Source organism: Coenobita brevimanus, chromosome 44 (assembly GCF_032717465.1).
Source record: "Coenobita brevimanus isolate Jiangsu-jjx chromosome 44, ASM3271746v2, whole genome shotgun sequence".
Classification (NCBI taxonomy): domain Eukaryota; kingdom Metazoa; phylum Arthropoda; class Malacostraca; order Decapoda; family Coenobitidae; genus Coenobita; species Coenobita brevimanus.
Window position 1 is genome coordinate 559473 of NC_136997.1, and position 15875 is coordinate 575347.

Genomic DNA, 15875 nt, shown 5'->3' on the forward strand with positions numbered 1-15875 from the left:
TCAGAACTTTTTTTGCACGCTCTCTTTTATTTAATATTTTACAAATGCAACAATTAACATGCCATACATAGCTATGGCTTTTTCTATTCAACTGTGTTGCGCATGGTGATATCACACTCAAGCGCTGCCGACCACCTACTGATAACTGGCTGACTTTACTGCTTGACCTGCTAGCCTACTCAGCAGTGTGGACAACATCACAATCATGCTCGACAAACTGTGCCTGATGAGAGCACTGTCCGCCAGTCACTGCCCTATAGTGTGGCCGGGACCTAACAACCTCAATTCGGGGAATGACTAGCATCAAGTAAAATAATTACATTTTCAAATGAGGAAACAACCCGATGGCTGCCAGTGTTAATTGACGCTAGTTACCCATTTGGTAACCACTTCATTTCACTGTCTCTTTCCTATCCTCTCCTCCAAACACTGCAGAGGAGGGATCAGTATTGGTTTGGTGTTGCAACTTACAACTGGATATTTGGTCACCTAGTCCCTGTTTGATGTTACAAAACGATGTTGCTTGCACCTCATGGATGTGAAAGTAATTAAGTGGAGCTATCTATCTATCTATCTATTGCCAGATGCCATGATCCCATAAGGGGTGGCCATTTGACTTTGAGTTATTTCTTTTATGGGGAGGGGCACTAACCCTCCACCAACCCACTTGTTGACACGTAGGGAGCACGTATGGTTTGGTTATATGGTAACCACCCAGCGTTGTAAATGGTTTCTTGGCTTACAGGAAACCATTTAGATTATCACTCAATGTAAAGCCACCTGTAAAGAAAATAAGAAGTGACAGGAAAGATGGAAGAAATAGGAAGAAAGGAGGGCAGGCACAGAAAAAGAATGATAAAGGCTAAGGAAGAAGTAGGCAGCACTACAAAAAGTGAGTGGATGATGGTCGCCACCACCTACCACTAAGCTGGAAGAATTTTAAGGCAATCATCTCATAATATATGAATGTTACTGATTATCTGACTATATTTTTGCATTTCCAATGCAGTGCATTTATAGTCGTAGGGGGATATTGCCGTCAGAAACGTGGGCGATAGTTAAAGGGTTTTGGTACCCCTTCGGTCTAGAGTCAATCGATTTTACCTCTTCAGCTGTCCCTCCTTTCCCTGTTTTTTCCACATGCTTGCTGTCTCCCCTCTCTATCTCCTTCTCCCTTGTACTACAGGGTCTTTCTGGCCTACCACAGTCTTGTTTTCCTATTCGATATACTGAGAAGAAATCTATCTATCTATCTATTGCCAGACGCCGTAATCCCGTAAGAGGTGGCCACAAACAAATAGCCTCCACGTAGCCCTGTCCCCCGCCATTTCACTGCCCTGCTCCCAACTAACACCCCCCTCTCTTATAAATCTCTCCACTCCATCCCTCCCTCTCATCCTCAGCCTCCCCCTCCCTCTCCCCCCCCTCCACCTCACTCACATACACTCTCCTCGTCAGCCTCTCTCTCCATCCTCTCCACATGGCCAAACCACCTCAGTGTGTTCCTTCTAACGCTTCCTATCACATCCACATCCACACCATAACGCTCCCTCACATCCTCATTTGTCAGCCTGTCTCTCCATGTGACTCCACAGGCTCCTCTTAACTAACTCATTTCCACTGCTCTCACTCTTGACTTGTGCCCTTCCAACAACGTCCAAGCTTCACTTCCATACGTTCCAGTTGGTATCACAATACTGTCATGTAGTAACTTTTTCACTTTCATGCTCACTTCCCTGTTCCTTATCACTGCTTTCAAGGAACCAACAACCTTTCTTCCTTGCTGTACCCTTTCAAGCACTTCACCCTCCAAACTTCCATCCTTACTCATCACACTACCCAAGTACTTAAACGTACTCACATTTTCCAATTCCTCACCATGCAACCTCATTGTACAGTCACTGACTTCACCTCTCTCAAAGACCATCACTATACTCTTCCCTACATTCACCTTTAGATTCCGTTTCTTACACACTCTCCCAAACTCATCCACCAAACCTTGCAGCTCCCTTTCGTCTTCACTTAACAACACAGAATCATCCGTAAACAACAGTACAGGGAGTTTCTAAACACTATCCTCTCTCACCAGGGCCAATCCAACATCCACTGCCCTACCTTGTACCTCTTTTATTACCCCATCCATGTACAGATTGAACAACCATGGAGACATGACACATCCCTGTTTCAACCCAACCTTCAAAGAGAAATATTCACTCAGTTCACCATCCACACGCACTGCAACCTTAACACCATCATACATACTCTTCACAGCATTCAACAACTTCCCATCTACTCCATATATACTTAATGCTTCCATAATCCTTGTCTATCCACCTTGTCATATGCTTTCTCCAAATCCATGAAAGCCGCACACAACTTCTTTCCCTTCTCTAGAAACTTTTCCACTAAAGATCTAAGAATGAATATCTTATCTACACAACCTCTTCTTTTCCTAAAACCTCCCTGTTCTTCTCCAAGAAATTCCTCTGTTATTTCCCTAACTCTATGAATTAGTATCCTACCATACACTTTTCCTATTATACTAAGAAGACAAATGCCCCTATTATAACCAACACAATTGTTTTTCCCCTTTCCCTTTGTACAAGGAAATAATTATATCTGACTTCCAATCCTCTGGGACTCATCTTCCTCCCAGGCCAATCAGCACATCTTCCACATCCATTCTATTACTATCTCTCCCCCATGCTTCAGCATTTCACCACACACTCCATCAATTCCTGGGGCTTTCCCCAATTTGACTATCTTCATTGCTTTCACAATTACTATCCTACAGATTTCTTCCTGTCTTCTCACCTCCCTCCTTCTCCCAGCCATTCCCCAGCCACTTATACCCGCATTACTTCCATTCTCTATGTTCAACAATTCCTTAAAGTGTTCTCTCTATCTGCTCACTTTTTCTCCCTTCTCCACTAGTAATCTACCATTTTTATCTTTCACTCCCCTACTAACTTCACTTCCACCCTGTCTTACTCTCTTCACCTCTTTCCAGAACATTTTCTTACAGTCCCTCCACTTTACACTCAAATTCCTTCCAAATTCCTCATCCACTCTCTTCTTACTGTCTCTTACTAATCTTTTCACCTCTCTTCCTTTCTACATATAACTCTCTCTTCCGCCTCTCAACTTCTTCCACGCCCCTATTTCTCATCCATTCATTGTATGCTTTCTTCTATTGTGCCACAGCCTGTCTTACCTCTTTATTTCACCATGTTGTTCCTTGCATCCCCTTCCGTCTTCTCTTCGCCCCACACACCACATCACATGCTGCACATATTTCTTCTGTGAATATCTTGCACACACCTTCCACATCACCCATCCGCTCCAATTCATATTTACCCAATCGTTCCTCCACTTCTCTCTTATATTCTGCCTTTTTCTCATCCTCTTGTAACCTTTCCACTCTCCTTGCAACTACTCCTTCCTCCCATCCTTCCCTTCTTTTATTTTTCCATCTTACATGGATCTTGATTCTGGCCACCACCAAGCACTGGTCAATCCACTCCCCCAACCTCTATAAGCTTTTGCATCCATTACACATCTTCACATCCTTTCATCCTCACACACATAATCAATCATTACCTTCCTTTCATTCAGTCCACCATCCACCCTTCTCATCATTTTGTGCCTGAAGAGGGTATTGGCTATCACCAACCCCCTCCCAACACAAATGTCCGCTAATGCACTGCCATTTTCATCTATCTCAGCAGGCACACCCCACTCACCAACTATTCCATCCACCTTCACATTCCCTGAGAAGAAATATAAAAGGTAATATGGAAAGAATAAATTTAGTATAAATTTACTGCCTACGCATTTTAACAGACATCATGTGCCATGGAGTGTATTAACCCCAGAAACTGATGAAATATAATATCAATATTAGATTCGTTAAAGAACACATTGCCTGTTCTCTTCGTTAGAGGTCAACATTATTAGTCTGCTTTATTAGGCTTTGTTTCAGCAGCTTCAAAGATCACGAATAAATGAAACTACCAGCTGACATGCCGCTCTACTGTACTATGTTACCAGTTACATTTTACAGACTGCTAACACCCATTACTCTATTATACTCCAAGTATGTTCATTAAATACTGTAGTATTCTCTATAAATTCTATCCTGCCACTCATTAGTTATTAACCATCATTTACGTATAATATGATGAGAATATCTGCTTCACCACCTGACAGGCTCTAGGCAGGATGTTTCATTCATAAAGATACATGGGCTTACTACAGGGAACCGACAGATGTCGCCACATACACCCATATTTTTTTTCGCACTTTCTACTTGCCCAGCTGTACAAGGTCTGTTCAGAAAGTATGCGGCCTGAGGCTCTAAAAAAATAAATATCTAACCTGTTGAGCTAGAACACTAATCCCCCTCAGGGTAGGTCCCTTCTGACTTGACACACGTAGCCCAGCATTCTTTCCACTGCCTGAAAAATTTTGAAGTCATATTTCAGTATCCCCTGCAGGTGTATATATACATTCATATATATATTTACATGCATACATAGTATATATAATCTTTCTATATAAAATCTATCTATATATCTATCTATTGCCAGACACCTTAATCCCATATGGGGTGGCCACAAACAAATCGCCTCCACATTATCCTGTCCCCCGCCATTTCACTGCCTTGCTCCAAGCTCACACCCTTTCTCTCATATGCCTCTCCACTCCATTCCTCCATCTCATCCTTGGCCTCACCCCCCCCTCCACCTCACTCACATACACTCTCCTCAACAGTCTCTTGCTCTCTATCCTCTCCACATGGCCAAACCACCTCAATGTCTTTCTCCTAATGCTTCCTATCACATCCACACCCACACCACAATCCTCCTTCACTTCCTCATTTGTCAGTCCATTTCTCCATATGACTCCACATGCTCCTCTCAAATAACTCATTTCCGTTGCTCTCACTCTTTGACCTGTGTCCCTCCAACACGGTCCAAGCTTCACTTCCATATGTTAGAGTTGGTATTGCAATACTGTCATGCAGTAACTTCTTCACTTCCATGCTCACTTCCCTGTTTCTTATCACTGCTTTCAAAGAACCAGCAACCTTTCTTCCTTGTTGTACCCTTTCAAGCACTTCACCTTTTAAACTTCCATCCTTCCATATATATGTAAAGCAGAGTCATCATACAACACAAGACAGGTTATGCAGAACCTCGTGCAAAATCAAATTCACACAAAAACGTGACATATATTTACATGTAAAACAAGGGGTTAGGTTCTGGGAGCCTAATATTTTTCGTTAAAAATATATTATTGATAGATTATTACAAATATGTCTGTCTTATGACATCCAAGACAGTGTGTTTAGATATGATCTCACCAAATGGACACATCAGTGCATAATACATTCTAACCTAACCGTTCAGTTTTGACCCCTAATACTCCCCATAAAAATTTAATCACCAAGGATTGTCACTAAGCCTCTTGAATGTCCTCATTACCAATTAAGCAAAAAACTTTTGACCTAAACAACACATGAATAATGGCTGCCCAGCATCACGCATATTTCGCCAGGAATCACACTTTTGGCGCCCTTACAAAAAAAAAAAAAAAAAAAAAAAACCAATGCAGTGGGAAAATTTTTGAAAGCCATTGGTCATCAACAATAAAGGAAAAAAAATGCTATAAAGAAGTCGTCAGCATGGAGTGACTGCACATTTCTCACTTCTCAGATACACATGAATGCAGTAATTGTGAATAATAAGCAAGTCAGCCAAGCAGTACAATTTGTATGACAGTATAATTCATGAGAACTGAACTCACATAATTATCTTACCTAACTATGTACAGTGGATTCTCAAATTTCGACAGTTTAGAATTCGATGAATCAAATTTTGATACATTTTGGAGTGGTCTGCCTACCTTACTTTTTCCATGCAAAGTCACGTATTTCGATGCTCTCAGGGCCAGACTCCAACCAAAACAAGCAAAGATAATATTTTTGATGTGAACCAAAATGCTAGAAGTGAAGGAAAATTATAAGAAAAAGTATGAGCCTAACCTAATGTCGTATGTGACATGTGTCAAGAAGAGAATGAAAATCAACATCATTTATTCATATGTGGAGCACAAGATGAAAAGGTTCCAAGACAATTCACCGCCAAGTCAATTCGCCGTCAGATAATTCCCCATCAAACATGGACGATTTCTCGTCAGGACAATTTGCACCCTGGACTATTCCCTGTCATTCTATAAATATACTTACAGTATTATTAATTAAACAATACTTTAATAACTTGAAGATATAACAAGAGAAATTAAAGGAAAAGAATCAATAATAGAAATACTCAAACAAAATGAATTACAGGTGGTAGCAAACACAGTAGGCAGAATACTGAAACGAAGAGAAGTACTGTACAGTAATTATGAACATAAGGAGCAACACAGAAACGTAGGCGATAGTTAAAGGGTTTTGGTACCCCTTCGGTCTAGAGTCAATCGATTTTACCTCTTCAGCTGTCCCTCCTTTCCCTGTTTTTTCCACATGCTTGCTGTCTCCCCTCTCTATCTCCTTCTCCCTTGTGCTACAGGGTCTTTCTGGCCTACCACAGTCTTGTTTTCCTATTCGATATACTGAGAAGAAATCTATCTATCTATCTATTGCCAGACGCCGTAATCCCGTAAGAGGTGGCCACAAACAAATAGCCTCCACGTAGCCCTGTCCCCCGCCATTTCACTGCCCTGCTCCCAACTAACACCCCCCTCTCTTATAAATCTCTCCACTCCATCCCTCCCTCTCATCCTCAGCCTCCCCCTCCCTCTCCCCCCCCTCCACCTCACTCACATACACTCTCCTCGTCAGCCTCTCTCTCCATCCTCTCCACATGGCCAAACCACCTCAGTGTGTTCCTTCTAACGCTTCCTATCACATCCACATCCACACCATAACGCTCCCTCACATCCTCATTTGTCAGCCTGTCTCTCCATGTGACTCCACAGGCTCCTCTTAACTAACTCATTTCCACTGCTCTCACTCTTGACTTGTGCCCTTCCAACAACGTCCAAGCTTCACTTCCATACGTTCCAGTTGGTATCACAATACTGTCATGTAGTAACTTTTTCACTTTCATGCTCACTTCCCTGTTCCTTATCACTGCTTTCAAGGAACCAACAACCTTTCTTCCTTGCTGTACCCTTTCAAGCACTTCACCCTCCAAACTTCCATCCTTACTCATCACACTACCCAAGTACTTAAACGTACTCACATTTTCCAATTCCTCACCATCCAACCTCGCTGTACATTCACTGACTTCACCTCTCTCAAAGACCATCACTATACTCTTCCCTACATTCACCTTTAGATTCCGTTTCTTACACACTCTCCCAAACTCATCCACCAAACCTTGCAGCTCCCTTTCGTCTTCACTTAACAACACAGAATCATCCGTAAACAACAGTACAGGGAGTTTCTAAACACTACTCTCTCTCACCAGGGCCAATCCAACATCCACTGCCCTACCTTGTACCTCTTTTATTACCCCATCCATGTACAGATTGAACAACCATGGAGACATGACACATCCCTGTTTCAACCCAACCTTCAAAGAGAAATATTCACTCAGTTCACCATCCACACGCACTGCAACCTTAACACCATCATACATACTCTTCACAGCATTCAACAACTTCCCATCTACTCCATATATACTTAATGCTTCCATAATCCTTGTCTATCCACCTTGTCATATGCTTTCTCCAAATCCATGAAAGCCGCATACAACTTCTTTCCCTTCTCTAGAAACTTTTCCACTAAAGATCTAAGAATGAATATCTTATCTACACAACCTCTTCTTTTCCTAAAACCTCCCTGTTCTTCTCCAAGAAATTCCTCTGTTATTTCCCTAACTCTATGAATAAGTATCCTACCATACACTTTTCCTATTATACTAAGAAGACAAATGCCCCTATTATAACCAACACAATTGTTTTTCCCCTTTCCCTTTGTACAAGGAAATAATTATATCTGACTTCCAATCCTCTGGGACTCACCTTCCTCCCAGGCCAATCAGCACATCTTCCACATCCATTCTATTACTATCTCTCCCCCATGCTTCAGCATTTCACCACACACTCCATCAATTCCTGGGGCTTTCCCCAATTTGACTATCTTCATTGCTTTCACAACTACTATCCTACAGATTTCTTCCTGTCTTCTCACCTCCCTCCTTCTCCCAGCCATTCCCCAGCCACTTATACCCGCATTACTTCCATTCTCTATGTTCAACAATTCCTTAAAGTGTTCTCTCTATCTGCTCACTTTTTCTCCCTTCTCCACTAGTAATCTACCATTTTTATCTTTCACTCCCCTACTAACTTCACTTCCACCCTGTCTTACTCTCTTCACCTCTTTCCAGAACATTTTCTTACAGTCCCTCCACTTTACAATCAAATTCCTTCCAAATTCCTCATCCACTCTCTTCTTACTGTCTCTTACTAATCTTTTCACCTCTCTTCCTTTCTACATATAACTCTCTCTTCCGCCTCTCAACTTCTTCCACGCCCCTATTTCTCATCCATTCATTGTATGCTTTCTTCTATTGTGCCACAGCCTGTCTTACCTCTTTATTTCACCACGTTGTTCCTTATCCCCTTCCGTCTTCTCTTCGCCCCACACACCACATCACATGCTGCACATATTTCTTTTGTGAATATCTTGCACACACCTTCCACATCCCCCATCTGCTCCAATTCATATTTACCTAATCGTTCCTCCACTTCTCTCTTATATTCTGCCTTTTTCTCATCCTCTTGTAACCTTTCCACTCTCCTTGCAACTACTCCTTCCTCCCATCCTTCCCTTCTTTTATTTTTCCATCTTACATGGATCTTGATTCTGGCCACCACCAAGCACTGGTCAATCCACTCCCCCAACCTCTATAAGCTTTTGCATCCATTACACATCTTCACATCCTTTCATCCTCACACACATAATCAATCATTGCCTTCCTTTCATTCAGTCCACCATCCACCCTTCTCATCATTTTGTGCCTGAAGAGGGTATTGGCTATCACCAACCCCCTCCCAGCACAAATGTCCACTAATGCACTGCCATTCTCATCTATCTCAGCAGGCACACCCCACTCACCAACTATTCCATCCACCTTCACATTCCCTGAGAAGAAATATAAAAGGTAATATGGAAAGAATAAATTTAGTATTAATTTACTGCCTAGCATTTTAACAGACATCATGTGCCATGGAGCGTATTAACCCCAGAAACTGATGAAAAATACTATCAATATTAGATTCGTTAAAGAACACATTGCCGGTTCTCTTCGTTAGAGGTCAACATTATTAGTCAGCAGCTTCAAAGATCACAAATAAACGAAACTACCAGCTGACATGCCGCTCTACTGTACTGTGTTACCAGTTCATTTTACAGACTGCTAACACCCATTACACTATTATACTCCATGTTTGTTCATTAAATACTGTAATATTCTCTATAAATTCTATCCTGCCACTCATTAGTTATTAACCATCATTTATGTATAATATGATGAGAATATCTGCTTCACCACCTGACAGGCTCTAGGCAGGATGTTTCATTCATAAAGATACATGGGCTTACTACAGGGAACCGACAGATGTCGCCACATACACCCATATTTTTTTTCGCACTTTCTACTTGCCCAGCTGTACAAGGTCTGTTCAGAAAGTATGCGGCCTGAGGCTCTAAAAAAATAAATATCTAACCTGTTGAGCTAGAACACTAATCCCCCTCAGGGTAGGTCCCTTCTGACTTGACACACGTAGCCCAGCATTCTTTCCACTGCCTGAAAAATTTTGAAGTCATATTTCAGTATCCCCTGCAGGTGTATATATACATTCATATATATATTTACATGCATACATAGTATATATAATCTTTCTATATAAAATCTATCTATATATCTATCTATTGCCAGACACCTTAATCCCATATGGGGTGGCCACAAACAAATCGCCTCCACATTATCCTGTCCCCCGCCATTTCACTGCCTTGCTCCAAGCTCACACCCTTTCTCTCATATGCCTCTCCACTCCATTCCTCCATCTCATCCTTGGCCTCACCCCCCCCTCCACCTCACTCACATACACTCTCCTCAACAGTCTCTTGCTCTCTATCCTCTCCACATGGCCAAACCACCTCAATGTCTTTCTCCTAATGCTTCCTATCACATCCACACCCACACCACAATCCTCCTTCACTTCCTCATTTGTCAGTCCATTTCTCCATATGACTCCACATGCTCCTCTCAAATAACTCATTTCCGTTGCTCTCACTCTTTGACCTGTGTCCCTCCAACACGGTCCAAGCTTCACTTCCATATGTTAGAGTTGGTATTGCAATACTGTCATGCAGTAACTTCTTCACTTCCATGCTCACTTCCCTGTTTCTTATCACTGCTTTCAAAGAACCAGCAACCTTTCTTCCTTGTTGTACCCTTTCAAGCACTTCACCTTTTAAACTTCCATCCTTCCATATATATGTAAAGCAGAGTCATCATACAACACAAGACAGGTTATGCAGAACCTCGTGCAAAATCAAATTCACACAAAAACGTGACATATATTTACATGTAAAACAAGGGGTTAGGTTCTGGGAGCCTAATATTTTTCGTTAAAAATATATTATTGATAGATTATTACAAATATGTCTGCCTTATGACATCCAAGACAGTGTGTTTAGATATGATCTCACCAAATGGACACATAAGTGCATAATACATTCTAACCTAACCTTTCAGTTTTGACCCCTAATACTCCCCATAAAAATTTAATCACCAAGGATTGTCACTAAGCCTCTTGAATGTCCTCATTACCAATTAAGCAAAAAACTTTTGACCTAAACAACACATGAATAATGGCTGCCCAGCATCACGCATATTTCGCCAGGAATCACACTTTTGGCGCCCTTACAAAAAAAAAAAAAAAAAAAAAAAAAAAAAAAAAAACAATGCAGTGGGAAAATTTTTGAAAGCCATTGGTCATCAACAATAAAGGAAAAAAAATGCTATAAAGAAGTCGTCAGCATGGAGTGACTGCACATTTCTCACTTCTCAGATACACATGAATGCAGTAATTGTGAATAATAAGCAAGTCAGCCAAGCAGTACAATTTGTATGACAGTATAATTCATGAGAACTGAACTCACATAATTATCTTACCTAACTATGTACAGTGGATTCTCAAATTTCGACAGTTTAGAATTCGATGAATCAAATTTTGATACATTTTGGAGTGGTCTGCCTACCTTACTTTTTCCATGCAAAGTCACGTATTTCGATGCTCTCAGGGCCAGACTCCAACCAAAACAAGCAAAGATAATATTTTTGATGTGAACCAAAATGCTAGAAGTGAAGGAAAATTATAAGAAAAAGTATGAGCCTAACCTAATGTCGTATGTGACATGTGTCAAGAAGAGAATGAAAATCAACATCATTTATTCATATGTGGAGCACAAGATGAAAAGGTTGCAAGACAATTCACCGCCAAGTCAATTCGCCGTCAGATAATTCCCCATCAAACATGGACGATTTCTCGTCAGGACAATTTGCACCCTGGACTATTCCCTGTCATTCTATAAATATACTTACAGTATTATTAATTAAACAATACTTTAATAACTTGAAGATATAACAAGAGAAATTAAAGGAAAAGAATCAATAATAGAAATACTCAAACAAAATGAATTACAGGTGGTAGCAAACACAGTAGGCAGAATACTGAAACGAAGAGAAGTACTGTACAGTAATTATGAACATAAGGAGCAACACAGAAATGAATAATAGAGACTGAGAAAAAAAAAAAAAAAGTCATGTTGTTTAGGGACAAGAGCTCCTGGATGGGAGTAGGCACCTCCAACAACAAGCTATATGCAAGGTGATGTTTTGTTGTTGGCTGCCATCTTGCGACTGTCTCGCCAGCAGCCAGCCCTCTTCAGCCAAGTGCCGCACTTTCAGCCTGTACCTTCCATGTGTGGACATGCATTTCACTGTAATTTAGTTGTATGTATTTTCTTTGTATTTTCATCGCAACTTACCTGTTTCAAGATGCCATGCAAGAGCAGTTCTTCGGGTAGCAGTGGTAATGGACAAGAGCAGCCTGGCACCTCTAAATCTTTGCAGCCAAAGGAGAAATGGCAATACAGGAAAGGGCAGAAATACACCAAGTATACACTTGCTGATAGTATGGCAATACAATGCAGAACTACAGTTACTTAACCACAATTATAGTTCATAAAGTCTACAAAGGGTGTGGGCAAAAAATCATGATTTTACGTAGTTAGATTCGGAGGCCCTGGACCCAAACTAATTTTTCCCATAAGAAGTTCAGTTTAAATTTTGATGATTTGAATTTCACAGTGATTTTTAGACATCCATGCCCATCGAAATTCGAGAATCCACTGTATATCAATATGTAGTGTCTTTACAGATTGTAAGATCCGAATTTTCTCTACCAAAGACTGTCAGTTCATAACAAACATCACGCAAACAGCTTTTTTTCCCCACACTTGTTGCACTAAAGGTGAAAACATGAATTTTACTGCTCCTTCATCATTAACATTTTCTTCCAACAAAGACACCTATCCACATTGTAAACACACCCGACTCATATTTGTCTGATCGTTTGCATTTAACCTCCCACACCACACAGCACTTCGTCCAACAATTTTACATTTTCATTTAGAATAAATGCTTTTCTTGTGTTTATAGCACTTTCAGGGTGTTTAGGCATAACTAAAGTTACTTTGCAAGCACATGCTCAGAGTTCTGTGAGGAAATAAGGAGCAACAAAATAAGCAAATAAACTTCTCATCACAGCGACCGTCTACACAACATCGAGGCAGGCAGTGGGAGGTGGTATGGGACATGGGTCATGTGGGTCGGCTCGGGTCAAGGAAGCCAAGCAGTGACCTACAAAAGCATAACACACAAGTTGTATCTGGAAATCCAAAACCTAAACACACCCATTTCCCTCAGTTTCTCTCATGCAATTGAGTGGTATGACCGTGCTATTAAGTAATTATGGAAGAAATTATATGCCCGTGTTATTGTAACAGTGTTGTTTCGTTTTGTCTTAAATAATGATTGTACTGTGTAATATATATATAATATATCTGTCTATCTATCTATCTGTCCATCTATCTACTATAGCCAGATGCCATAATCGGGTAAGGAGTGGCCATTTGTCTCGAGTTAGTTGCTTCACAGGGAGGGGCACTAACCCTCCACCATCCCACTTGTTCACACGTAGGGCTCACGTTTGGGCTGGTTGTACGGTTACCAGTCGGCGTTGTAAATGGTTCCTGGCTCACAGGATATCATTAGGCTTATCACTCAATTGAAAGTGACCTGAAAAGGAATGAAGAGTAATAAAAAGTGACAGGAAAGACGGGAGAAATAGGAAGACAGGAGGACAGACACAGAGAGAGAATGATAAAGGTGAAGGAGGAAGTAGGCAGCATTACATCAAGTGAGTGGATGATCGTCCCCACTACCTACTCAACTGTATATACAGTAAAACCTCAATTTAACGGCACCCTAGGGGGTCCTGAGCATGCCAAAAAAAACGAAATTCCGTTAGATTGGGGCTTACACCTATCGGTATCCCCAGAACTCACGCTAACACATTTTAACACATTTTTAAGCATATAAACATGTGCAGACATACAAAATCAATAAAAAAAAAATTTATATTTAGTATAAAAGAAAGCAGGTAGGTGTGGTGCTGTAGTAAAGTTCTGTACAGTAATCCAGGTAAGTACAGTACAGTACAGTTGAGCCTTCATACAACACAAGATAGGTTATGCAGAACCTCGTGCAAAATTGATTTCATGCTAAAACGTGACATATACTGTATTTACATGTAAAATAGGGGGTTTGGTTCTAGAAGCCTCATATTTTTCGTTAAAAATATATTTAAAGATAGATTATTAGAAATAAGTCTGCCTTAACCCGCCCAATCCCGACGTTTTCTGAGCTTTGGTCCGCCCCAGTCCCGGCTTTTTTGGACCATTTTTTTTTTTTTGCTCAAACATTCGCTTTTGGTCAGAAACTAAGGAAAATCACAAAGAAAGGTGTCCCTTGGGTCCAGAAATGGCTTACCTGGAGCACGTAAGTTTGACAGGTACTGCCATGCTCTATGAGTAGTCTTTTCGCCATACGTTTTCTATGGTGGCACAGGTACTCTGAACTGATGCAGTATATGTTTATTATCATGTATTCATATGTTGGAAATATGTATACCACAAGTATATTGGGTTTTATACAGAAAAAAATGAGAAATAAGGTACACTATGTTCCATTGTGCGACGCTAGCGAAATCGGTCGATTATGTCACCGATGGTAGCAAATATCGTTATTTCATCAGCTATTGTATTTTTTCATGTTCCATATTACTTCCACAATTACATCATACCTTTTTCAACTTTACATAATTGTTTGTACATATTTTGAGGCATTATGACAAGAATTAGCATAAAAGTAGCGCTTATTTACCAAGTGAGATCATTTTAAGTCATGTTTTTTCAACTCAGATTCTATTTTTTCACCTTTTAGATTACTTATAATATATAACCCACTTACATGTTATACAATTAGTTTTATAGATGTACTTGCTGTACGAAAAGAATTAGCATAAGAATAGCGCTTATTTACCAAGTGACAGGGTGGATAGACAAGGATTGTGGAAAGTGCTAAGAATATATGGAGTAGATGGGAAGTTGCTGAATGCTGTGAAAAGTATGTACGATGGTGCGAAGGCTGCAGTGCGTGTGGATGGTGAACTAAGTGAATTTTTCTCTTTGAAAGTTGGTTTGAAACAGGGATGTGTCATGTCTCCATGGCTGTTCAATCTGTACATGGATGAGGTAATAAAAGAGGTACAAGGTAGGGTAGTGGATGTTGGAGTGGCCCTGGTGAGAGAGGATAGTGTTTGGAAACTCCCTGTACTGTTGTTTGCAGATGATACCGTGTTGTCGAGTGAAGACAAAGGGGAGCTGCAAGGCTTGGTGGATGAGTTTGAGAGAGTGTGTAAGAAACGGAATCTAAAGGTGAATGTAGGGAAGAGTAAAGTGATGGTCTTTGAGAGAGGTGAAGTTAGTATGTACAGCGAGGTTGGATGGTGAGGAATTGGAAAATGTGAGTAGGTTTAAGTACTTGGGTAGTGTGATGAGTAAGGATGGAGGTTTGGAGGGTGAAGTGCTTGAAAGGGTACAGCAGGGAAGAAAGGTTGCTGGTTCTTTGAAGGCAGTGATAAGAAACAGGGAAGTGAGCATGGAAGTGAAAAAGTTTCTACATGACAGTATTGTGATACCAACTCTAACGTACGGAAGTGAAGCTTGGACACTGTTGGAAGGACACAAGTCAAGAGTGAGAGCAGTGGAACTGAGTTATTTAAGAGGAGCCTGTGGAGTCACGTGGAGAGACAGGCTGACGAATGAAGATATAAAGGAGCGTTGTGGTGTGGATGTGGATGTGATAGGAAGCGTTATGAGGAACACACTGAGGTGGTTTGGCCATGTGGAGAGGATGGAGGGTGAAAGACTGACGAAGAGAGTGTATGTGAGTGAGGTGGAGGGGGGAAGAGGGAGGGGGAGGCTGAGGATGAGATGGAGGGATGGGGTGGAGAGGTATATGAGAGAGGGGGGTGAGTTGGGAGCAGGGCAGTGAAATGGCGGGGGACAGGGCGACTTGGAGGCGATTTGTTTGTGGCCACCCCAAACGGGATTGAGGCGTCTGGCAATAGATAGATAGATAGACAATTTGGTCTTTCATGCTTTTTTCAACTCAGATTCTATTTTTTCACCTTTTTGATTACTTATAACATAACATATTACCCATTTA